General features: G+C 45.5%; 1 protein-coding gene across 1 annotated transcript in view; it reads right to left on the bottom strand.

The window, feature by feature from the left end:
* PRKCQ (protein kinase C theta) overlaps nucleotides 1-13,150 on the bottom strand; it is a 50,195-nt gene extending 37,045 nt beyond the window's left edge. Inside the window, exon 1 of the mRNA XM_015629213.3 lies at nucleotides 12,872-13,150. The gene's annotated coding sequence lies outside the window, so the exon portion shown is untranslated. The remainder of the gene's footprint in view (nucleotides 1-12,871) is intronic.
* Between the last annotated feature and the right edge of the window lie 11,922 nt (nucleotides 13,151-25,072).

Raw genomic sequence — 25,072 nt, forward strand, 5'->3', positions numbered from 1 at the left:
TCAGGAAAACAGGAAAAAGTCACAAACTCTCTTGGATACTGCACTTAAAAGAGAAGAAAACCATCATTCTGGGGAAGAGAGAATGGAGCAGAGAAAGAGGAAAATGTCCTGTGACTCATGTCCATTGTGTATCTCTAGGAATGCAGAGGTCATGGATCTCTGCATGTGGCATTGCCCTCGACCAGGAAAACATCAGGCTTCTGCAAATTCCCAGAAGCTGGTGGGGAAGGCAAAGCACCAGGTGTTGCTGGATACAGGCAATCAGAACAATCCTGTTCTCCTCTGAATGAGGGCAGCATCTCTGAAGGATGTTTCACATTAGCCAAGTGCCCGATGAAGCTGCTTTGGAGAGCCACTTGCATTTAGATAGATCCTCGAGCAGAGACCTGTGGCACTGCAGAGAACCACAGTGAGTGGTTTGTGAGTGCCCCATGGCAAGAAAAGGCTAGAAATTCTGCCTCAGCTGTCAGAAGCAGAGAAACCTGATCAAATTCAGAAAGGAAAAATCTCTTCAGTGGAAAGAAATATATGTATGTTTATTTTCTCTCTCTGTGTGATGCAGACATTTATTATTACTTAGACATTTCCTTTGTTTCAAAAAACAAGAAGCCTATGAAGTCTAAAGACTAAAGGAAAAACAAATCAAAGGGTTTCTGGCGGCAGAAGAGAAATCCAAGGAACTATATACATAGTATATACATATAGTATATGTATATACTATAGCACCAGTGTGAAAAGCTAAAGATGACCAAAGACTAAAACCAACAGGCAAAACATCTTCATTGAAACTCTGTGTGAACAGAAATGTCCTCTCTGCCTTTACCATACTCCACCAATTCTGGTCACTGCTGGGCAAGAGAAAATTATGATCCTCTTCCAAATCCCTATTTCTTACACCTCTGGCTTTAAGAACCTGTTTTTCTGCAAGCAGGAGCAGGAGAAAGTGCAAGGGATTAAGCATTCCCTTACCAGGACTTTACAAATTCACCTTTAAAAGCTCAGAGTGCCAGTCAGAATTATTAGTCAGTATGCTGGTCATCTAAGAACATGAGTGCTGCTAAAAGAATCCAAAGATCTTTTGATGGCTCCTCAGCAGTAAAATGTGGTGACATTATTGACTCAGGTGCTAAAGAAATAAAATCAGGACTAAATGTCTGAGTTGAAATTTATCACACTTCAATTAAATCAATGTATTCACAACATAGGTAGAACTGTGAAAGCATCTTGTCCTGCTAAATACTCCTACCACTGTTCCAAAAATTACTGCTTGGATGTGCTACAAGGCACCTCTTCAGGTCTGTGGATCAGTTCCACAAGCAGTGACATTTAAAATTTTCCTTCATCTTAAATGCTGGATGTTCCCTCCCTCCCCTCCAGTGCAACACTTCATTTTGGCTCTGTGCAATCAAGCACCTCCTGATCAGGTATCCCAGAGATGTGGAATCTTCACTCCTGAAATATTCAAAAGCCATCTGGGCAGGATCCAGGGCAGCTCCCAGTGTCCCTGTTTGGATGGGAGAGTGGGACACGGAGAGGTCACTTCAAAGCTCACACAGCCCGTGGTTCTGTGAAGACACAGTGGGACAGATCTCACCAAGAGCCAGATGTCTGCAGCATCTGCATCCCCATGTCAGGCAGTCACCTGCACTACTGAGAGAGCAACAGAGGGGAATTGGCACCCTCAGATCCTGAGCTGGAACCACCTGTGTGAGATTCCCCTCCTTTGAGAGCCAGTGGGAATATCTGGGGATGATCTGTTCACAGGAAGCACCTTCACTGCAAGATCTGGTTTTGATCTGATTCCTCAAACCATTAAAATTTCAATGGGTCCCTTCAATGTATCAAATCTAAAAGACTTGTGCTGGGACTTCACACAAACCAGTTCATTACAGGAGATGCTCTGCAGCCTCCAGCAAACAGGTGAGAATTTTTCACCAGCTGCAAAGCACATGGGTTTGGCACAGCCAGAGTCAGCACTGATACCAACAGCTGCCCTTCTAAGCTTTGCAAAGGCTGGCTCAAGCTTGCTAAAACCAGAGTTTACTGCCATACCAGCCTCGTGTGAGCACTCTGCTCTGGGGTGGATTTCTTTACCCTGCCCAATAAATCAGACAGATAACTGGTTTCCTGCTTCTCTCCCACTCTTTCCTGAAACCACCTTGGCTTTGGCCCAAACATCTGTTTTCCAGGTCAGATTTCCAGTGTTTGCCACTACAGGACTGCTACTTGGCTGGCATCCATGGCCATAAACAATTAAGCAACAACACAGCTCCAGCACGGCTCACTGTAATAGCAGCAGTTTAATTTAACACCAGAAACAGCTGCACTGGATATGGAGAGTGTCTGCTTAATTTCCCAGTGGAAAGGATACTGTGAGGAATCTGAAAACCAAGGATGAAATGCAGCTTTCTGTAAGAGGCCACCTGCAACCTCTCCTACAGTGAAACATGAAATACAGCGTAATTGGGGTTCAGCAATGCTGCACCCCACTTTGCTGGCACAGGGGAGCTCTGCCCACTCTGGAGAATAATGCAACATATGGAAATCATTGCCAGATGATATTAGGAAGTAATAAACTCCTTAACATCCTTAATCAATTGTGGTTAAGTAGAGAGGAAGAAATGAGCTCCTGCTCCCAGCCAGCAGAAGATCTGGATGGAGCACAGCTGCCTGTGATGCCTGTGCTTTTGCCTTTCACTGACTGAAAAAGGATGCATGTATGACACAGTAAAGATGGCAATTTAGAACAAGGGCCAACTGAAAAGGGAAATATTTCTGGATTTGAGATGCTGCTTTCCTAATGTCATCAAACTGTCATTTTCTCGAGGTCAGAGGGAATATTTCTAGCTGTCTCTCCTTTTTTTTTCATGCAAAGCTGCTTGCAAAATGAGTTCATAATCTCCAGATCAGCATCACTAAGAAGGAAAGGATCCAGAAGTTATAGCTGGAGGGTATGAACTTTCTTTCAGCCCCTTCCCAAGGCATCCCCGAGGCAGGTTCTGACCCATCAGAGATCTGTTTGTAAGGCTGGTGGAGATCTGCACATGAGCATTACACACCTCAAGGCCTTCTTGCAGGTTTCAAGAGCAACGCTGAACACCAGCAGTGATGGCTGAAGTCCCTTTCTCCACCCCATGACTCCTCCTATCCCACAGACCAAACAGGAGGGAATGGGGTTCTAAATAACTCCCCTGACTCATTCTGGGTGCCTCTATCAGCTGCTATTTCAAAGGAGATCAAACCAGCCTGCTCATGAAGGAGGAAGTTCAGAACCCCTCTGGGTGCCATCCAACATTTCTCACACTTTCTTTTTACAGGGATGTGGATCAGAGGAGGAAAAGGAAGGGAATTTGCAGAGCCCTTTGATTTTCCCTCTCTCTGTAGTCAGCTACCCCATCTCCAACATCTCACAAAGGCAGAGGAGGGAAAGAGTGAGGCAAGTCAGGACCAGCAGTCTCTGATGGGATTGGCACAATACCAGACTCCATGCAACTGAAGAGCCTCCCAAAACTTCCTGAAACCACTCGATTTCAGAACAGAGGTGGTGTTCCCCACACAAACCCTTTCCCCCCACTTACAGATGTGGCAGACCTGAGCAAAGCATTTCATTCCCTCTGGAAATGAGGCTTGCAGGCTTTTCTAGGACCAGTGCCAGGCACAGGGATGGGAATTTCTCTTTAAAAGCCTCTGGGATGTCTTGGGAAGCTGTGTTTTGAGTGAGTGGTGTATGGTGGTACCTATCTCCTGTGTATACCCTGCAAAATCTGTCTGGACTCTGCTGAGCTGGGGTTTTCTTTTGTTGCATTTGTGGTGCACAAGGTAAGACCAGAGCCTCAGGTCTGTTTTCAGATCTTAAACATAATTAAGCCACAGTGGAGTTAACACAGGTGAACAGATTTACACCTGCAGAAGGGTTGGTGTCCATCCCACTGGGGAATAGCAGGAAATAGCTTCTGGGAATGCCACTGGTCACTACATCCACCCATGGACTCTAGGATGGACTTCTCTTTCTAGAGACACATTTTTAGCTGCGCCTTCAAACCAATTTGTGCTTTGCTATCCCCTCGGCTCTCCACATAAAAATTCCTTCAACACGACCTAAACACAATCCTATGCCCAAGGATTTTGTTCAGCTTTTCACTCCCTGTCAAGCCTGATGTCTTTCTAGAGCAGATTTCTCTAAAAGCAACTCCTCTTTTCTCTGCTTGACCAGCCGAGTTTGCAGCTGCAGTTATCCCCTGTTCTGACTGACCCAGCAGGGACATGGGGCCTGTCCTAAGCAGGAGTGATGATGATGATGATGATGATGATGATGATGATGATGATGATGATGATGGGGGAGGTGTGTGCAGCAACTGCCCTTTGGTTGAGATAAAGAGTGGGAAATCCTAGCCTGGCTGCCCGTGAAGTGATTAAGGGTGGATTCAGAGGAATTTACAGAGACAACTGCAGTGCACTGACAGCCTAGCTCCCAGAACATCCAGTACAAAAACATTTGTAGGGGGTGCATCTTCCCATCCTAAAGAGGGTATTTCAAATAAAGCCAAACCTATCCTGGAACTGCTGTTTCTGCTCCACAAAAGTGGCCAAGGTCAGTCGTAGCACTGATGTTCAGCCATCCAGTGAAAAGAACCCAGATTTTAGGGTTTGATCCAGGAGCAGATGCATTCCTGTCTAACAGTGATGACAGCTTGGAGAGACTGAAAAACATCTGGGTGAGGGCCCCACACCAAAACCATCCACTCTGAAATCTGCTTAGAAAAGGAAAAAGGGTCCTGTGCACAGGAACACCCCTGAGCACTTTTTAATTTGCTCATCAAGGAGACAAATTCTTACACCAAAAGAAGGATCTCAGACATCCCTTTTGTTTTCCAGCAGACAATTGAATTTATCTAACTTGGCAGGGCTTTTAAAGCTGAAATCCTTGTTATTTGTGTGAACTGGAAAGAGAAGCAGAGCAGACCCACCAAATCTTTATTTTGATTAAACCCCTCCAGGTCCTGTCCCCAAAGACAGGTTAGAGCCCTTTTTCCCTCACGTTTAATGAATTTTTTCACGTGTGGTTCTGAAGCAAAGCAATCTTTCTGACTTGTACTGTTGGAAAAATCCCCTTTCTAAAACATTCTCTTTTTTTTGTGCGTTTTTTGGGTCCAATGTATTAAGAGCAACTTGTCAATGTTGTTTCTCTATTTTCCTGGAAAACTTCTGGTTAATTCATTTTCCTGTATCCCTTCATTTCTGTAACACCTGGACCACGCAAGCTCAAAATAAATGTTTTCAAAGTAATTATCCCTATTATACCTGTTTATAATTTTTCATCTCTATTTTCAGGTTTTAATTGTCTGCTAACAAATACAGACCAAAAATTTGGTGTATGTTAATGTTCTGCCAGAAGTGGCAGAACATTAACATACACCAAACACAAAATCCTTTCAAGAGCTTTTCAATGTAATGAGGAAAATAAAAAATATCCTGAACTGAGATGTAGCTACAATATATTCTTTCCTTTTGCCTCCTGTTCATTAGCACAGCAATTTCTGTATTTATGCATGATTTTGGCACAGGTTCACAGATATCTTGCTGTCTTTTTGGGGATTTTTTGGTGCTTTTTTTAATGACACAGGTGGAGTGTTCCTTAAATATTTCACCATCTTGTACCAGGACATCTTTTAATGCTCTGACTTCCTGCCAGTGCCAGCATCTGCACCTATATTTTATTTTCTTTCTTTTAAAAAGAAAAAGTCCCAGAGAGGGGTACGGATTTATGAACATCCTTCCTTGTGCAGTTTCATGCTGTGATGAACCCAATTCAGCAGTGCAGGCATTTAAGGTTTTTGTTTAATCCAGAAATCTGCTCAGGGTATTTTGACACTAGATTACAGAAATGTTGGGCTGGAAAAGGGCATTTCACTCACCCCTCTGTCACCCAGCAGACCATGTCTACCTCATCCTTGAGGTGTCGGTCTGGCCATCTGTCAGCACTGAAGCTTCTTCTGTGCTTGGTGTCACCACACAGGGCTCAGAAAAGCAAGCAGATTTGTCACAGGAGTCACAGATCATAACTGGAGTCCCCACTGGACATGCACACCTGATTTCTGTGTGACAAAATGACTTTGGAGATGTTGGCCAGGCTGGATGGGGCTTGGAGCAACCTGGGATAGTGAAAGGTGTCCCTGCCCATGGCAGGGGCTTGGAATGGTCTTTAAGGTCCCTTCCAACCCAAACCATTCCATGATTCTGTGCATTTTAGGAAACTAATTTTGATCTAGGATTGTCTCATGTTTCTCCAGAGCTTGCACCACTATTTAAAAAGAATCACTGTTTTCTCCTCACTCCTCTGCAGCACTGGACATTTTTTTATCAGGCTCAGACAGGAACTGCAAAAAATGTCTGAACACCCAGGTAATTCATTTTAGGCACCCCAACACCATGAGCCCAGCTCTGGTCCACAGGCCTGAGCTGCCTCCTCCTCACCTGAAATCCTCCCAGGAAGTCTGCAGTAACCTCTGCTCCTGTGAGCACCTGGCCCAGCTCACATTTTACACTGAACAGCACCAGGGATATCTCAGGTAATTTAGCCTTTCACACACCTTTGCAGTTTCATGTTTATTCTCCTAAATATAATTACTTAAATATATACTAGAATCAGAAATATTTATTTTGTACAGCAGATGCTGTCAGACCTACAATTTCTGCCTTCATTCTCTGCTCCATCAATTTTTTCTGCCATAGCTTCACCACAACCACCCCCAATTTGTTGTTGTTGTTTCCATCAATTTCAGGTGACACATCTGTGCCATCTCCTGCCAACACCATCCCAACCCCACCTTCTACATCTTTCCCACTCCCACTGCCTCTGGACTCCAGCCACCTACTTGAATAAACTCAGATATATCACTTACTCTTCTTCAGTCATATCCAATTTAAAACTGAACTTCTACTTAAATAAAGGATCTCTGGCTCCAGTTATGCTGGAAGTCCCCTTCCCATTTATAGTCTGGTGTCCTATTCTCAGTGTCAGAGTTCCTGGGAGTTCCAGATCAATTCCTGGGAGACTTTTCACCTCTCCATATCTTCCCATTCCACTCACATCAACTTTATCATTCATCCACCAGTTTCTTTCTGTGCTTCTGCCCTTAATTGTCTCCCTGCCTGGGAGGGATAGAGGACACACAGTGGGATGAAGAAGGAAATATAAAAGACTGAATATTAATTTTAGACCAAAATGGTGAGAATCAGGTTTTTGGGATTTTTTGTTGTTGTTTTAGTTTTTAATTTAGTTTCTGGGGTTTGGGGACTTTTTTTTTAATTTTTTTTTTTTATATTACCATATAGCTGCTTAAGCAAACCTTCATGAATTCATCTTCACACTGTGAGAAAAGCTAAATCATGAACATGCAGACAATATCTGCTTGACCTCAGCATCACTGTCCCAGCTCAGCAGAGCCCAGGGAATGTGCTGCCCCTCTTCACAGACCACTGGCCAGAGAAAAGCTTGGTTACACACCCAGATGTCCAGGTGCACTCACAATCCCAAAATGGGACACACTGAAGGCCCCTTCCCACTCCTCTTCACCCAAATAAACCAATTCCTGACACCCAGCTTTAGAAATTAGCTCTCCTACCCCCTCTATACACATTTGCATGTGGACTGTTCACCCTGGGCCCCTTCACAAACAGCAGAAAGAAAGAGATCTGCTGGGTTTTCAATTTCCATTATCTCCATGCCGCTGACTGAAATGGGTCAAATGCCTGGTGACCTCAAATGCCTCCTTCCCCCACGGCTGGGGGGAGCCTGGTTCAGGTGGAGCCTCTGAGACAAGAGGAGATGGCTCCCACATGGAGGGGTCTCACCTGCCAGAAGCTGAGTTAATTCAGAGATGGGCTTATGGGTGTTCTTTCTGCATTGAAACCCCTGTGAGCTACCACAGGTAGTGCAGACAGGGACAAATAAGCTGAGGACAGGATGGTTTACAGCTCTCCCAACAACAGGCTGAATCAAAATGCACTGAAACCTTTATTTACTTTCCACAGCGTTTGACTCTGGTCTATAAATAAGGCAGAAGGACAGTGCTAATGACTAGGAACTGGGAAAACCGACAGAAGCTGTATAATTGAATTTTCTAATGGAGAGATTTGGTAAAAGCACCATCCTCTCCAATTTCATTACAAAATACATTGCAGAGAATCACCTTGTTTTGGTGGGAGGGGCGGGGAAGAGGGCAGGGAGAAGAAAAGCTGTTTTCAGGAGATTTTATTTACTTAAACAATATTTTAATTGTTTTAATAACAATGGCTGTAGTTGTCCTGACACCCTCCCCTGGCACGAGGGAGAGGAGGGACAGGGGAGCTGAAAACGGAAGCTGGAGGATGCACATTTTTTATTATTTCCCCCCTGCTGTAAATCAAAACATAAATAGCAAATGTTACTGTAATGGTGGGAGGGGAAAACCTGGGTAAATTCAGCCCTCAACACGTGCACAGTCCTTCAAGACAAGCAACAGTGACTCCCACAAGTGCACTCGTCTCTGTTCTCCGTGGATAAGCAGGGCACCACCTCGTTCAAATCCCATTCACAAGTCAGAGCAGATCTCCATAAGCCTCAACTGCTCTTTCTGTTCCTGACATGTCAGCCCCGAAATGCCTCCCCTCTCACTCGGGTTCTCCTCCCACCTCAGCTTCTGCTGCTGCTTTAGGTGAGAAAGCAGAGCAGCCTGACCAGCACACAGAAACTGCACAGCAAAGTGAAACGACCACATCAAAAGCCTCCTTGGAAGAAAATGCTCGGATCCAGGTGAAAAATTAATTATGTATAAGTTTAGATTTGAAACAAAAGAGAGGTAAAGCTTCTGCTCCCACCACAATCTGGAGTCAGGTTCCTGGGGATTTATGGCACCAAGTGATCCCAAATCTTGGCCTCTATGGGAATGTGACAGTCATCCTGCTGCTGGCTGTGGTGTCCCTGAGTATCCCTGGGGACTGACCTGCTATTTAGAAAATCCTGTGGTCATTAAAAGACCAAGCTGAATCGGGGCTTCACTTATACCAAGGCAAAGCTGTGACACACTTGCATGGCCCAGGAAAGTCACTCTAGCTTTATGTGAGTGTGTGTGATCTCTTTCCCCATCCCTAGAAGTGTTCCAGGCCAGAATCTGAGCAACCTGGCCTAGTGGAAGGTGTCCTTGACCATGGCAGGGGGGTTGGAACAATCTTTAAGAAGCCTTCCAACCCAAACCATTTTGTGATTCGATGGTTCTGTGACAATTCTGCTGCCACCCTCTATCAATTCTCTCTCTTTTACTTTTTTTTGGGTTTTTTTGGGTTAAAAAAAATGAAATTAAGGCATTAATAGAAAGAAGTCATGTTGAGTTATCCCCTGGACATCTCATGGGTCTTTACTGCTCAGATAAATATCAAGAAATTCACTTGAGGGATAATAGAGCCCTACATCCTCAGTACTCGTGGCACTGTGGTGACACAGATGGGGCACAGTTTAACGAAAGCTGCACCAGTTTCTTTTCATCTCACCCTGGGTACATCCTTTAAAACCATACACTTACTCCACTCAGCATTTCTGCCCCAAAGGAGCAAACACAGAACACGTTCTTATGGATAGGTGGAGACAAAAATATCCCCAAAAGGGATGTCACCACTCTGCTCCAGAAAACTGCTCAAAAAGCAATGTTGTTACTAAAAGGTATGATACAAACCAGAGGAATTATCCATTGCTAAGACAGCTGGGAGTGATTTGAAAAGTAATTTGGGTCCCTTCCACTGTCACCACCACAGTTAATAAATATTATCTCTGCTGCTGGATGTGATCTGGCTGGTGGTGAGTGATGAAAAATCTCCAACAGGCCTGATAAATAACAGTATTAACACAAAGAAGCAACGATGCAGATAAATCACAAAATTGACACAAACAAGCCATGATACAATAAAAACACTGTGCAATTTGCTACAGAGACGGGTTTGCAGTTTGGGCTGCCTTTGCCAATGTTTTCCTCCCAACCAGGAGCTGAATGCAAGGCAAGGAGGCAAACAGAGAACAGCACGGGATGGAAACATTGTCAGTGAGTGTTTGCAGGCTGCTTCTGATGTCAATCACCAGCAAGATCCAGGGAACGTTTCTGTGTGAGAACAGGCACATGAGAAACCCTGGGAGGGAGCTGTGCAAAGCTCCTGGTACCTGCAACTACAGGCTCAAGGCTCTGATTAATCCTTTCCATGGTTGCACACATACAGGTTTTGGGTGTTCATACTCCTGTGTTGACTTTCTCTTCCTTTTCTATTTTAAGAGTCACTTTCTCGAAGCTTAGGCAAAGAACAACACTCTGTTTACACAAATCCTGGCTTCAGCAAAATGGGAAGCAACAGCAGAACTTGCAGCCAAGTGTTTTAACTTGGATGCACAAACATATGCATTAAAAAAGCCAAGAGCAGAACAGCCTTCCTGGCAAAGCCCTGGAAGGTGCTTCATACTTCACCCCCCTCCCAGGCTGCAGCAGAGCTCGCTGCAATTAAACTCAGATAATACAGGAAGAAACCAAAAAGTTGCCATCAGAAGTTATATTCAGCATATCACTTCCTTCAGAACAAAGTGGAAGGATAAACAGAGACTAAACTGGAAAATATCCCAACAAAGAAAAATAAAAACTTGGCATACTGGGAAAGCTAAGCTGCTTCTCTTGTTCCCTCCATCCCTAGTTCCTTGTCTCTCCCTCTTTCCTTTGAGCTCCCCACCTCTGATGGGATACTGAGCCACGTGCTACTTCTGTGAGAAGCTCTGAGTGACTTTCTTTGAAAGGAAACACACTTGAGGCAGGGAAAAAAAAAAAAAAAAAAAAAGCAGCTTAGTTAGCTCCACCATGGCAGTGTAATAACCCTCACAAGCTCCCCTCAGGGTGGAAAAAAAATGACAGGGGTTCCCCAGTGTAGCAGCATGAGTACAAAACCAGCCTGGGTACAAGGAGCTGCTGAGCTGCAGGGCAGAGGGAGATCTGAATTTTCAATAGGGTCTTAAAAAACAAAATCACAAAATACATGTCAAAGAGAGGGGAAAGTCTAACCAAACTCTGCATTGTCTGTGCCAGTGCAGCTGTGGCATTATCTTAAGGCAGAGAGTCTATCCAGGCCAAAGCCCCTGCACAGGCTAAGAATCACTTGCTAAATTCGCCTCATGTCCACACAGGGCTTGGCTAAAGAGTCATGTGAGGAAAATGAGAGGTCCAGCAGGGTTCAGGGAGCCTTGGCAAGTAAAGGCTGGCAGACACCAAAGTCTCATGCTCAGCCGAGACAGCAAAAAAGAGACAGAGGCAACAATACTGGGATTCAGATTCAACTCTGATGTCAGGGGTTCAGGCATGGTAAACTCCAGGAAAACAGCAGCTTAGGAGGCCATCTGATACTCCCAGCTGAATGCAGTCCTGCTCCACCACAACCAGGTGGGACAAGAACCTCTCTGGAGCAGATGCTCCATGCTGGTCCCTCAACTCTGCTCTTAAAGCTCATTCCTTAGAAACTCACAATGCCAGGTGGCCTCAACAGGGATGTGAAGTCTTTTCTTCAGTTGAAAATAAGGACAAAATGAGAAATACAAAAAAACCCACAACAGACGTGTGCAGGGCCTCAAGGACTTGGCTGTTCAAGAATACAAAAGTTCAAACGTTGCCCTTTTCACTGCAAATAGTTCTGCTGCTCCCCCCGCCTTTTTTTTTTTTTTTTTTTAATAACCAGTTCAGTGAAACTTTATCTCTTCCTGCCCTAGTAACCCTACTAAATAATCTGCTGTTAGCATGACTCAATTGAGTGGCTTTCAGCTGCTGAAGTTTTTTTTTTTTTGCTACTGTTCTTTCATCGGTGCAAATGAAAAAAAAAAAAAAAAAAAGAAGCTTGTAAAAAAAGTATCTGTGATACTTTTCAGTATCACACTCCTGGAGATTAAAGTGCAGCCGAGAAGTTGGTTACTCGTCTTGTAGCTGCAATTAGGAAGGATGCGATTACACCCACGAGTTTAACTCCACTCGTGTCCAGCCTGCCCACAGGGACCTCAGCCAGGCTGGGCTTCGAGCCCCCTCCTCCTAAAGGAAATGCAGCTCAAACACGGCGGAGTTTGATGGAGGGATGGAGGCCGTTCATGCCTCTTTAACTGCCCAAATCTGCTCTCAAACTTATGGCAGGTCTCGTTTCTAGAGCATTACAAACTGCACCCAAAGATACAACATCGCGTCTAAAACTACATTTCCGGCTGGCTGTCTTATCACATAGTGCTGTAACCATGAAACACCTACAAATCGTCACTGAGCACAGCAGGAGAAAGGGTTTTCCCTCTCTATTTTCCCCAGTTTGTTCACTCTGTTGACTAAAACTGTTTGTAGTCGGTTTTCATTGTGTTTCTCACTTTCCCCTTTTCTCTGTTATATGAAGAAAACAACGCTCTTTCTAAAGGCAGGAAAATGTGATGGCAAAACCACAAACACTCGCTAGAGAGATGAGAAAGTAATTTAGACTCTTATTTAAGGGGGAAAAGGCAAAATAATAAAACATAACTCTCTGGACAAACGTCAAGTTGCCACCTTTAAAATCCCGTACCAGCAGAGCCGATGGCTGCAGCGGAGCGCTCAGGGACAGTGAAATGCCGACTGCACCAAGCAGTGCCCTCAACTTTCCCGGTGCTGCTACACAGGTTCTCCCTCCGGGGGTCCCAGCCGGCCCCAGCACACCGCCCTGCAGCGGGGCACCCTACCCGGAGATGCCCGAGCATCCCCGGGCATCTCCGGGCATCTCCCGCGCATCCCCCGAGCATCCCCCGTGCATCCTCCGCGCATCCCCCGAGCATCCTCCGCATCCCGCTCCGCTCCGCCGGCGGTACCTGCTGCCCGCGCAGCGCGGCTCGGCTCAATCCGGTTCGGCTCAGTTCAGCTCGGCTTGGTTTAAGTCCGGTTCCTCCCGGCACAGCCCAGCTCTGCTCTGCCTGGCTTGGTTCAGCCCAGCTCAGCTGAGCTCCACCCGGCACAGCCCGGCTCGGTTCAGCCCGGCAGAGCTGAGCTCCGCCCGGCACAGCCCAGCTCAGTTCAGCCCGGCACAGCTCGGCTCAGCTGAGCTCCGCCCGGTACAGCCCAGCTCAGTTCAGCCCGGCACAGCTCGGCTCAGCTGAGCTCCGCCCGGTACAGCCCAGCCCAGCCTAGCCCAGCCCAGCCCAGCCCAGCCCAGCCCAGCCCGGCTCTGCGCTCCCGCCGCCCCCGCAGGGAAGCAGCGCACTCCGGGCCGTCCGCAGCCACCAGCGGGGCAGCCCCGGCAGCCTCTTCCTCCTCCTCGTCCTCGGCACCACCCCCTCCCCGCCCCCGGTGTCCTCCCGAGTTTGCCCCTCGCACCCCGGGAGCCCGGCGTGGTGGCCGCCCTGCGCAGGACCCTGCTCTGCCGGCAGGGAAGCAGCGGCTGCAGTGAAACACTCTCTCCCAGAATAATGATATAGGACAACCTGGGTTTTTTTCCACGCTGCGAAGCGTTGTTGAGGCTGGCAGCAGCGGGATTGCTGAGGGGTGCAGAGGGAATGGCTGCAGAGAAGTCCTTTCCTCATTCCTCTCTCCCTTTGTGTTGTGTTCTGGGACACAGGCGTTAGAAACTTCAGGTTGTTGTGCGGAAGGACGGGTGTACCTGGTTGGTGCACCTCTTTCAGGGTGTCAAAAGTGAGTTGTGCTCAGGATATGTCCTGGGAGATCTCAATTCCTGTGCCCTCAGAAAAGCTGTGATGCTGGTGGTCATGGGTGGATGGATCTGGAGCAGGAAGCTGGCCCAGGAACATGGGAGAGGAGCCATAAGAAGGAAAGGAAACCCCAGAAATGTGGTGGCAAGGGATTCTGGAGAAGACAGTGGGAAATCCCCCCATCCTCCAGAGCCACACCAGCTCTGTGAGACTCGTGGGCTTTGCTGACAGACAAATCAATATGATCACAGCTACAGCAAGGAGAGCTAAAGATGTCCTTCAGCTCCCTGGTGTACCCACAGAAAATATGGGACTATGTTCAGCCACCTTCTGTGGCTCCTACAGCTCCAGTGAAGGATCTCAAATAGTGTTTCTCTAAAAGGCCAATGTACAGAACAGGACACCTGCCAGTTCTGTGAGATTTGAGATCTGTTTTGTTTCAGATCACCCAAATGAGGTGTCTAAAAATTTTAGGGCCTGTAAATGTTCACTTTGAGCAGGCTGGGATGGCCCTTTGAATATTATTGTGATTATTTTGACATTGATGCTGATCTCTAAAATGTAAATTATGCATTAAAATAAAGAAAAGGGATGGAAGGCAAAGGGAAAGGCTGCTGGGATTTTGGAAATCGAGGAAAATTAATTGCTTTCAAAGAGTGGCTCTTTCCTATTTTCTAGGACAAATTGAGATGGCTGTAATACTTATTCCTGTCACTGGCAGGAGAGAAAAAGACATTTCATGAGGCAGATGATTTTGGATTTTAATTGTTCACACCCCATTAACTTACATATCCATCCTTCCTGTCTGTATCAGAGCCCATTATACTGGGCTGTTGATACCAAAAGTATATAGAGTAGGATCTTTCACCCCAACTGAAGGCGTGTTGTAGATAATTAAAACTCTGTGTATTCCCATCCCAAGCTTAAGCTTTCAGCCCTATTGGTTGCTGATGCTGTTGCTGAAATTTACACAGGAACCTGGTGTTTAGAGGACTATGACCACCTGCACTTTGGCTGGGCACAAGCTTTGGGAGGTGTACATCCACACATCCACAGCTGAGATGTAGCCCCATGGTCTGTCCCCCATTTCCTGACCCCATTGCTTCACTCACATAGGTCAGATCCCATCCCTGGAAGTGTTGAAGACCAGGTTGGATGGGGCTCTGAGTAACCTGGTCTAGTGGAAGGTGTCCCTCACCATGGCAGGGGGTTGGAATGTGATGATTTTTAAGATCCTTTCCAACCCAAACCATCCTAGGATTCTGTGATTCCGTGATCTGGGGGGCAGAGCATGACACAGCAAGTGGTTCTGTGAGCATCACTTTGCCTGTAGGAACTTGGCAGATGTGCAAACTTTTAGGCTCAGGGTTACTGTCCGTGTGTCACACACAAAACAGTGCACCAGGCCACTTAGCTCCAGCCTGGCAGAAGAAGGTTTGAGCCTGCATCCTCCCCCAGAAAAACATTTGACTGTGCAGCAACAAGATCTCAGATCAGGGAAAACTGTTGGCCAGACAAGCTGAGGATTCCAATGCCTGCTGCAAGGGAAAATAAATCAACATGAGCCCTTCCTGAAGGGGCATTCACCCATCTTGTCACTCCTGACCTCTGGTGACAGTTCCACACCTGCCTGCCACAGCCTGTCCCAAAGTTGTCCTTCACTGCCCTTCATGTGTAACCTAAGCCTTTCTTGCTGGGATTTAAGCCCATTTCCTCTTATGGGGTCACAGAACCACAGGAAGGTTTGGATTGGAAATGATCTTTGAAGGCTGTCAAGTCCACACCCCCTGCAATGATCAGGATCATCTTCTGCTCCATCCTGTCCACCAGGGATACAGAGAACAGATTTTCCACTTCTTTTTTTTTTTTTTTTTTTTTTTTTTTTATTTCTTTTTTCCCAGCAGCTTTTTATCATATTTAAAAGCTCTGTGGTCTGGGAGGCAGCTGCCATATAAATTACCCAGACTCAGGATAATTACCTAGCTGACACAGAACTTCCACTGAAACACACACTGTCTGCTGTGCATTGTTATTTAACTTGACTCTTAAAACTAATCAGGCGTCGCTTTCTACAACAGACAAGGCCACTCCTGTGGGTGGAGGTATCTGGAAACCAAAAGCCCTTAAAGCTGCATCTTTCTGGTGGAAAATATCACCACAAGTCATCGTGTTTTCTTTCCTGTATTTGAAAACCACCCACATTTTCAGTAAGAAAAAAAAAAGTAAAATAAAAAAATCCAAAACTGATTGAGCATTTCGCCTGGGTAGTGGGCCTTTCTGAAGTTTCATTCTCAAAATATTTGGTTTCTGTTGTTTGTTTTTTTAAGGGTTGTTGTTTGCTATTTATTGTTAATTTAGAGGAGGAAGTAGGGGAATAACAAGGGAACATATTTAATAACTACTGTGAAAGCAGATTCAATATTCCTCTTGGTCTGGGCTTTGAATTCATTGAAATAAATGAATTCATGTGTTTGAAAAATAAAGAATAAATTATATCAGGTCAAGCTATTTTCAGAGTATTTTTGGTTTTTTTTCTTTTCACCCTCAAAAGTTTCTATTTCTTCCATAAGTGTGCACTGCGTGTTACCATCAGGTTTATTTTACATTTCAGTCTCTTCTAGCAGTGACAACAAAAATGTCCTAGAAAGGAGCACAGAGGTCACTTCATCCCTTTTACCATACAGAGGGTCCAGCACTTCCCAAACCCCCCTGTTCCCATGAGAAGTCTGCCCAGCTGGAGGTTACACAATTCCAGCTCAGGGGTTCCCTGGCCTGCCCAGAAGAGGACAGGAAATGCAGTGAGCAAATCAAACCACTTGCAAAATGCTGTGTGACCATGCCTAGCACCCAGGCTTCACCAGAAAACATTGAGTAAATCTTTATACAGGGTCAAGCCTGACTTTGCTTCCTTGGAACTCCTTGACTGGATATATGTCTTGTCCCTTTCAAGCTATAAAGACAAATAAATCAACAGTGGTGCTGGTCCTATCACTGGTGGTGTTAAAAAAATCCATCAGGTTATTAGTCTCATGCCAAGGATCAACTGAGCATATGGTGCTAACTGTCTTCCCAGCCCATAAAGTTTTCTCATCTGTGATTTTATAAAGTTTCAAAGCTTTTTATCTGCGATTTTGGGCTCAATACTCTGGTTTGTCAGCAGCACTCAAAATAATCAATTTAAGCAGGTGTATAAAATTAATTTTAGGGCACAGGTTGAGGGAGACAAAGCCTCTGCCTACCTTCACCTGCTGGTTTCCACACTCTGCCTTGCTCCTGCCTGTCTCCTGCCTCCCCACTCCAGGCTGTGGCTCCCTCACTTTGCTGACTCAACCCATCACCTCACTGTGCTCTCAGCCAGAGCAGCACAACAGCCTGGATGTAAGAAACACAAGCAAAGCAAAACTGAAAAATGAAAAAAAAACAACAAACCACCCAACAAAAAAACCCCCAAAATAAAACAAAAAAAATAGGTGTTACCTTTTGCCTGTGAGAGGCATAATTTTCACAGAAAATGGCCAAGTGAAGAGCTGAGTGATCAGTGATGGGGGGAATGGGGGGAGAGAGTTGGAGGGGTGGGAGTGGGTGAAAACCTCCACATTTCCACGAGGTTCATGGTGTGTGAGGGTACACTGCAGGTGACCCTGCATGAGAGGTGAGCTGCTTTGAAACTGCTGGAAAAATGCTAAGTCACTTGTGATTGAAAGCTCCTCTCTTGTCCTGGGGAGCAGTCTCCCATTGCTTGTGTGGAAATAATATCCTCCCTCTGACTCCTGCAGAGACACCACCCCAGATAATTCTTCCTCAAGAATTCTTCCTGAAATGGGGATCATGGAAAGCCACTCCAAGCCTGGACTGGACATTACTCGTGACCATGCTTGGAGACAAAGTCCCTGGTCTGAGGGCTGCAGGACCATTTCTGTCCCTTTTGATGACATTAACTAATAACACAGGGAATCCGAAGCAAAATCAACAGAAAAAAATCAGTTTAGAAATCACAGAGTCACAGAATGGCTGAGCTTGGAAGTGACCTCTGGAAGTCACCTTGTCCAACCTCTTTGCTCAAGCAGGGCCACAGAGACCTGAGTGCCCAGGACCGTGTCCAGGCAGTCTCTGAATGTCTCCAAGGACGGAGAGTCCATCTGAGTGACACTGGATTCTTTTTGTTGTGTATTTATACAACCCCTGTATTGCTAATTAAAAGACCTTTTAGTTTCATTTGGAATCAGTAGAAAGCATTGCCCAGGGAGGTCACAGAGGTAAAGAGATCAGCAAGATTTCCACTATGCTTACATTTATCTTTGTTATCCTTTTTACCCCTCTACAGGGTACTCAAAAGGCAACTGTGAGGCTGATTTTTTATTTTATTTTATTTTATTTTTTTAATTTTCAGTTTTAGATTTGGCTGCCTGAATTTTGTCCCTTTCTGCCAACAGCTCACACCATGATGTCTTCCCATGACTGGGGTCTGTGCCAAGATTGAATCTGCAGCATAACTGAAATCCAAAATGAACATCGTGGCTGGAAGATGCTGCTGATGCTTGCAGAGGTGGGACAAGGGGTCCTTGGAGTCACCTCCTTCAAACTAAAAGCTGGTAAGGGCTCTTGCATTTGATGTAGTGTGTATGCACTCACAGCAGGTTTGAAAGCTCCTCCCACAAATCCAAAATTTTTTTCTTTTTGTTTAATCTGTACAATTTCAGCAGAAACACGGTTGAAATAATTGGCCAGAAAGAGCAATAAAATAGTAAATTTAGATCTTAGGTGCCTGCCCATCTCATATTATGGTGAGGAGGTGAGAGGTTTTGCATGATAACTTTGATTCTGGGCTGTACACTGTAGTAAATCAAAGCAGTTTATCACTCATAATAGGGAAGTGCTGAGTGTCCAGTACAAAAACCCCTTGTGCTGGGTCCTAAAAGGGACCAGCTTCTAACAGCAAATAATCTGGATGGGGAAAGACAGAGAGAACAAGATGTTTAAGGCAGGACCAAAGGTTTCCACATACATTATATTAGTATCTCCTAGTTTTTCACGCATTTATCCTCACTGATCCTGAAAAGGATCAGCCTTCCCTCTTTTACAGACAAGGAATCAAAGCCTCAGGACACAGATGGGCAATGTCTAGATCTTACGTAACCAAGCACACATCTCCACCTTATAAGTCCCAGGATATTTTATTTCCAGGTGTCTTTTGCACTTGCACATATCTGTAAGGCATGTGGTGAGAACTGACAAGTCAGGCCTGACAGGAGAAAGGTGGAGACCTGTCCCACTGGGGAGTCTTTCCTGAGGTGTGGCATAAGTTAATGACATAATGGTTTGGTTTGGAAAGGACCTTAAAGATCTTTCCTGCCATGGACAGGGACACCTTCCACTATCCCAGGTTGCTCCAAGCCCCATCCACCCTGGCCCTGGACACTTCCAGGGATCCAGGGGCAGCCACAGCTTCTCTGGGCACCCTGTGCCAGGGCCTCAGCACCTGCTGCTTAAGGAATGAGGGAAACTGCTGTAGATGGTGAAGATTTAGGCAAAGGAAGAGCTGATTTAGCAAGGGAAAACTTGAGGAGATGTAGCAGGAGCTGGTAGATGTGCACACAGCACTGATGAAGATGTAAGTACCAAAGTGACCCGTTCACCAAAATTGTATCAGGCACTCTTTAGAGGCCTTCACGCTCAGTAGTGCTTTTTCCAAGAAAGGCTTTGAGACAAGTCATCATTAGTTTAGGAAATGCGTCTGTGAAACTGAGACAGAGTTTGGAAGGTGCTAAAGCTGACTCAGCCCATTCTGTCTCCCCCAACTCAACACAGGGTGCTGAGCAGCCCCTTGCTCCACTCCCACCGCTGCCCCTCTGTGTGCTGAGGCTGTGCTGGGACCTTCTTGGTTCTGCAAAATGAGCTTTGATCTGCTCCTTCTGCTTGTTTTACCAGTGCCACCCCTCAGCTAGGACCAGCCACCTGAACCCCTGCCCCTTCTGTGAGTTTTACCTCTCCTCTGTAACCCACCACGGGCAGCTGAGAGCCAAAACTGATCTGTGAGGGTGCTTATTATATTTCTTTGAATTCTGTGTTTTTCATGCAAGCTCAGTTATTAATTTTTGTGAAGTGCCCTGTTCACAAGAAAAAAAGGTGCTGCCAGACAGTGTTGTTTCCCAGTGAAATTTTGCTAATAATGAGTTAGTCAGTTGGTACTGTGGTCTGCATGTTCCTTCAAGGTTTCCCAGAAATTGTCCCTCTCTGCTGCAGAGTTAACGTAAGCCAGGGTGAGAGAGGCTGCTGACAGTAACATTTCAGACCTGACCTCTGTGTGGTGAATATTTTGGGTGAGGAATGGATTTGCTGGCTTGCTTTCTCTTAGTGGTTAAGGTGAAAGGTCAAAACATTTTCTCGGTGCTATGAAAATGTCTGATGTGAGTGCATTTACCATCAGGGCTGGCTGGTGGAAACATATCAGGGTTTGGTTAAGGGAACCATTGTCACATCATTGCCACACATTTTAATCGATTCTGTGACTCTGCATTAATTGATTCTGTGATTTTTGGTGGTGTTTGGTCATAGGTTGGACTTGATGATCTCAGAGGTCTTTTACAATCTAATTGATTCTGTGATTCTGTGATTCTGTGGTCCCTTCTATTATGGCCATAAAATTCTCCAAATGATGACTTGCCACAGTAACCTCAGTTCCCTGGAAGACACTGTGTGTCCAGGATACTTTTTCCATCAATGATCTCAGCTTTGGGACACAGAAAGAGATAAACTGGAGTCAGTTTTCAGCAGCATGGAAATGAGCAAAATAAGGTGGTGTCAGATGTTTTTTCTCTCTGAAAACCAAGTGGCCTCAGGCCAACTCTGCCAGGAGAGCTGTCCCTCAGAGGTAGATGCTCCAGAGCTCTCAGCTAGGCTCAGAAGGAGATGCTTGGGCAATGTCCTGAGCAATTCTTGCTTTAGGAAGATACCTGAAGATAAAGTAAGATATGATCCTCTCTGTCACTGTCCACAGCCAACTGATCATAACCCACCTGGTTCCCAAGTGTCTGCAGCATCACTAGCTGGAGTAGAAATGGGATTTCAGCAAAGATAAAAAATACATGGGGCATCTCCAAGCATTTCATGGCTGTGGTGCTCACTGTTCATTACTATTTTCCTAGAAATGGCTGAAGGCCACTCCATCAACCCCTTTGAAACATAGTTTGGTGTGACACTCATGTCCACGGTGACCAGGGGGTATTGCAGTGTGGACAGAAGCACCGAGAGCTCCACACTCCTGTTAGGAGACCAGGGGGAGAAAAGGAAAACGCAATTAAGGACAGATTATTGCTGCAGGTGACCTTTAGTACCCTTTCAAAGCCATGGGAAGAGCAAAGGGCTGTGAGGGAGGCACAGGAAGATCTCCGGTGCAGGAGGTGAGGGTTTGGGGCAGCACACAGCGGGGACACTGCTGTGGTGTGAACACAGAGGATATCACCTCACTCAGGGTGATTTGTGGATGCTGGTGCTGCTGCTCTTGGTGCAGCACAGAAATAGCTGAGCTCAGCTGAAATGAGCTCTTGTGGCTGCTCAGGGAGCTGCTCTGTGACAGTACAGATCTGGAAGAAGGGCTGGTTGATCACTGATATCTGTGCGTTGGATCACAGTCTTTGTACATGGTCCTTGTCACTACAGCAATGAAAATGCAACTTTGGGATAACCTAACAATTGACTGCAAGTATTCTGGACCCCTGGCATGAAAAAAATCCTGGGCTGCTTCACTGAAAGTTGGACTTAATGGTTTTGGGGGTATTTTCCAGACTTAATGATTCTCTGTCCATCAGTGCTCTTGTATGTTGGTAACAAATGAAAGCCATGGTGTTGCTGCATTATCTTCTCTTTCTGGAGAAGGCCAGGACCTGAAGAGTGGAAATATCCCACAGCATCCTTCCTGTAGGATATCTTCTAGCTGTGCTCTAGGGGTCTCACACATTTACCCCAAACACACAGTCCTGAAACTTTTATTTATTATTAAAAATAGTTCATCACGGTGTCAGCTCAGGCTGTTTTGTCTCTGGTGGATTTGAACATTTTGCTTTTCAGACAATGACAAACACATCTGTGTATGAATCTTTTTTTACCTCCAGCTTTGTCTGATTCTTAGAGAGAGCTCTCAGAGAGGATTAGGTGGCTGGAAGCCGGCTTGGCAGTGCCTACTAATGAGAGGAGGAACAAAAGATGGAGATGAAAAACAAAACTACAATCTGTTTCTTGCTTTCTGATCCCAAGAGGTTGTTCCTATGATTTCCTTCAGGATACATAAGAAAAAGCTCAAACATGCCCTGAAATTAAATGACTGTATTATAGAGGGTGTCCCACACAGGAGTTGAGTGCAGCACTCCAGTTGTACCTGAAATCTATTTTGAAGGCTCAAGTGGGACTTTGTTGATAAGAAGTCTTTGTGTTTTATCTTTGAGTACAGCCTTGCAGATTTGGACTTAATCTGGGTGTTGTGCAAGGCATCAAGGTGCTGTAGCACTAAATGTAACAATTGAAGCCAGCAATTCTTTACATTGGTGCCTCTGCTTTGCAATACTCTTATAATTTGTGAGCACTCTTCTGTGCACAGCAGCATTTGTCAAAAGTCCTTTTCCAGGTGAGGGAATGCAGGGCTCCATTTATTAACAATGGAAGAGACTTAATTCTCTTGAAGTCCCAGAGTACTTAAGACTGCAGAACCAGGGGAACAGGGGAATAGTGCAGCAACAAAAATGATTTTGAAAGGTCACTGCACGTAACTGAGAAAGTCGGGTCTTACCCACCAACCCTAGGAAAGCAGGGGCTTGTTTAATATTCATTGTGGGCTTCCCCTAAAAGTCAGTGAATGTTTAAAAATGTCACTGCACAAACTCCTAATTTATGTTATTTCTTATGCCCTTGCACGTTCAGTAATGGGGAATCAGCTCTGTATTGCAATTGGAAGGTCATGAGGTGCACAGGGCCTTGACTTTTTGTAATGTCACTACACTTAGCAGTGGGTATGAAGACTATGCATCTATTTTTGTAATTTCATTACAGTGGTGTGCCTTTCTTCCCCCACTCCTTTTGATTTGGATTTTTGAGCCCTTTGGGGCAGCAATTTTCACTTCTCCTGGTCTGGACACATCCTAGCATGAGGGTTTTTAACCAAGGTGCTGGTGAAATAGGAATGCTAAATAATAACTGTGATGCTGAGGCAGTGTATATTCCTTTTAGCAATTATGTCTTTTCCTTCTGAAATTCATGTAGAATTTCACTTCCATGAGGAGCTGCCAGTCAGCTTCAGATCCAGCTTGTCAAGGTGAAGTCAAAGAGGCAGCTCCTTGTAAATCAGAAAAAGTTCATTGACTTGAGGAGGTTTGTGCTAATTTAAACCACAGCAGGAACATCTCCACTCATTTTAGAAGTCTGGATCAAGAGGAATACTTGTATGAGTTTAGCTCAGTGTCAGTGGAAGGGTTTGTTTTGTTTGAGTCTGAGGACAGAAGGAATGTGCTGGAGCAAAGAGTTACATGGACTGGTTTGTATTTGAGGTCTGCTGGGAGAGTAAGTTAAGAGCTTAACTAAGAGTAAGATCTTAATTTAAAAGTTAAGGTCAGGAGCTTAATTGAAGAGTAAAAACCATACTTTTTAAGAGCCAGAAAACAGAATGTTGAAACCATTGTGCATTAATCTAGAGGTGTACAAGTAACAAACCCCAAGGTATTTACGCATGCAAATTCATATTCATACATAGAATCACTTAAGTTGGTGAAACATTTTTTAGATCATGGGGTCCAACTGCAAATTTAACACTGCCAAGCTGTATCCATATGCACTCTGCAGAAATGTTTAGATGCAGGGGGGTAACAGGGGCATAACCTACACAGAATATCAGAGGATCCTGCAAATACACACCCCCAGACACCCCAGGGTATGACCACATAAAAATCTAGAAGTAAAAATCTAAAAATTTAGACTGCATCTAAAATCGAGGAGAGGGCCTTGTCACCTGCAGCAGCAGGGCAAGCAGGAGGTGACATCAAGTTAGGGAATAAAGAGAATTGCAGGAACAGAACAGTCTTGTGTCCCATCTGCCCATGTGAGTATTTATGCATGTGTTTATTTGCATTCCCCAGCACTCTCACTATTAATTTTGCAAATCTTCTCAATGCATTTGCCCAGATATTGGAAGCCAGGGGGATGTGCTGTGCCATGCCAGTGACAGAGCCAGGGAAGCTGATCCAGGCTGTTATTCCTCTGCAGACACTTCCCTTTCTCTAATGTGAAAGAATTGTGGAAGTGGATGGACTGACTTTTCCATGCTTGAACCCTTAGTCCTTGCTCGAGTAACTCAGCACAGTGTCTGAGTCAGCTCCAGTCCCTCAGCTGAGGAGACTGATGGATACAAGGGAAAATGAGAAAAATGCAGGGATGAGCACAGCCATGTGCTGCTAGAGATGATGTGGGAGACACTTCAGAAGGTGAGACTCTGCTTTTGTGAGATAATCTAGACAATGTAGAGCAGGAGGTGGAGACAACCAACAGCTATAGCTCTATTCCAGGATGGAGTTGCACAGCTATTTTCTTCTCACTTGGGCAGAGTTGATGTAATTTACCTTTTGCTGTTCCTGCTGAGGTCCGTGGGGCTGTGGAGGAGGTGGCTGCTCCTGTCTAACCAGCCCGTGTCCCCAAACATAGAATGGTTTGGGTTAAACACCATTCTGTTCCAACCCCATGCCATGGTCAGGGACATCTTCCACTATCCCAAGGTGCTCCAAGCCCCATCCAACCTGGCTTTGAATGCTTCCAGGGATGGTGCAGCCACAGCTTCTCTGTGGAACCTGTGCCAGGGCCTCCGCACCCTCACAGGAAAGGATTTCTTCCTAATATCTGATCGAAATATCTCCTTTTTCAGTTTGAAGCCATTGTCCCTTGTTCTATCACTACAAGCCCTTGTAAAAAGCCCTTCTCCAGCTCTCTTTCACACTCTGTTCTCCAGGTTCCTTGCAGCAGAGGTGGCATTGTCTCTCCAGCTGACTAAAGATAGGGCTGTCACCTACACCTTGGAGGAGCTGTGCCACTGACACTGCCAAGCCTTTCAGCAGCCACAGCCTGGATGTGACCTCCCTCCTCCAGCCTAAACTCTGAGGCACCACTTTGATCATTATAAAGATTTGTTTGCCTGCTTTTCATCAGGCTGATGTACTAGGCCCACTAGCAAGAGCTTTTATTCCTTGCTCAAATAAAATGCAGCCTCCCTGTGACCTGTTTGTCCTCTCTGGTTTTCTCTTTGTGTGGTATCTGCAGTGCAAGGGGAGAAAGGGGAACTGATCACTTGTGATGGAGCACTGGGCACTATAATAAGCAGAAGATGATGACACA

The sequence above is a fragment of the Parus major genome, chromosome 1A (assembly GCF_001522545.3).
Source record: "Parus major isolate Abel chromosome 1A, Parus_major1.1, whole genome shotgun sequence".
Taxonomy (NCBI): Eukaryota; Metazoa; Chordata; class Aves; order Passeriformes; family Paridae; genus Parus; species Parus major.